We start from the raw sequence: 1,767 nt of genomic DNA on the forward strand, positions 1-1,767 counted from the left end.
AGAGAAGAACTGAGCATAGGTGCTCATACCTGTAATCCTAGCTTTCAGAAAGCTGAGGCAGGAGGATCACCCTGAATTCAAAACCAGTATTCTGGGCTATGAGTGAAATCCTGGAGAAAGGGGAGGGTGAGGTAGAGAAAGCGGGAAGGGAAGAAGGGAAGGGAGGCCATAGGTGGTCAGGACTTTCCCCGGAAACTCAGAACTGGAGTGCAGGGTAGCCCAGAAGACTTGGGTACCAGCAAAAGATGCAGAGCAGAAGGCGCCCATGGTGCCTTCATGTAGAAAGGGTCTTCCCAAGGGCTCCCGGGTGCGGCAGGAAGAGCCTGGGGCCAAGTGTTGCCTGTGTCTCCGAGCTGACTTCTGGCAGTCCTGCTCAAAAGCCAGAACCAGGAGGAGCTGGGTAGAAAAGCCGAGGTCTCTGAGGGTCATGGGATATGAGATGGTGGAGGGGACACGTTCTCTTCCTTCTGAAGCCATCCTGGGAAACTGAGGCACACGAGGGAGCTCAGGGGTCAGCGGACAGGAAGGCTATGTGCTGGATGGGGTCTTCATCAGTGTCTCCTTTTCCCTGACTTTTCTGGTAAGGATACTGGGGACATTGGTGGACCTCAACTTCCGGCTTAGTGGTGTACTTTAGACACACTGCTTCAAGACGAGTCAAAGCGTACAGCAGCTTCGTTGTTTGGTGTCTGTCCACAGCAGCAGGAATAAAGGCTAAGGAACTTACTGTGCATTCTGACGTCATCCGAAGGTCACCAGATGGCCTGGGTTCTGAAACAGGAAGTGATTGTTTACCTGTCGGTCCCTTAGATGTGCTTCCTTTTAGGGTTTAGAATGCCGAGTGGAAGCCAGGCGGTGGTGCTGCACACCTTTAATCCCAGCAGCCAGGAGGCAGAGGCAGGCGGATGGATCTCTGAGTTCGAGGCCAGCCTGGACCAGAGTGTGAGTTCTAGGACATCCAGGGCCACACAAAGAGAAACACTGTCTCAACAACAACAACAACAACAAAGAATGCTGAGCTGAGGGAGGCCAAGGGTAACCCAGGAAGGAATGAGGACAGTTATAGGATACACAGGACCAAATCTTCAGCACCCTGGCTGTTTTCATATGAAGGGGAGGAGGCAGGATGAACTTCACAGTGCCTTGAGGGCACACCAGGAGGACAGGGGCATACTGCAGCCATGTGTGACAGCTGAAGGGAGAGCAGGGGACAGAAACCTCCCGCTGGCTTCTCAGCTGTGTGCCTCTGGCATTTCCTCTTTGCCTGCAGAGGTTCCCCCCTCCCCCTGGTTTAACCCAGCTTGGCTTCCTCAGGGTGAGGGCAAGCTCAGATCTGACTACTGCCGCTGACGGGGCGCTCATCCGAGTCACCTCAGCGTTTGGCTGCTCACTGAGGAGCCAGCTCGGCAGGGTCTGGTCACAGTTCAGGGGAGGACAGGCCCGGGAAGACTAGTGAGCCGTTGAGTCCATGTCCTTGAGTTCACAGATGGGAAGCTGAGCCCAGGAAGTTGGGAAACTTGTCCAAGGACATGCAACCAGGTGGCTGGGATCTTAATTCCAGAACCCAGGCCCCTTGAGTCCCTTCAGGGCGCTTTCTGGTCCACTGGACCTGTGACCTGTGTCTGAGGTGTAGTTCAAAGCTTGGTTTTTTTTTTGTTTGTTTGTTTGTTTGTTTGTTTCTCTGTTTTTTTTTTTTTTTTTTTTTTTTTTTAAGATAGTCTCCTGTTTTCCAGACCCTCCTCAAACTTACCACATAGTCCCTCTCAC

This window comes from Psammomys obesus, unplaced genomic scaffold (genome assembly GCF_907164565.1).
Source record: "Psammomys obesus unplaced genomic scaffold, mPsaObe1.curated_primary_1811, whole genome shotgun sequence".
Taxonomy (NCBI): Eukaryota; Metazoa; Chordata; class Mammalia; order Rodentia; family Muridae; genus Psammomys; species Psammomys obesus.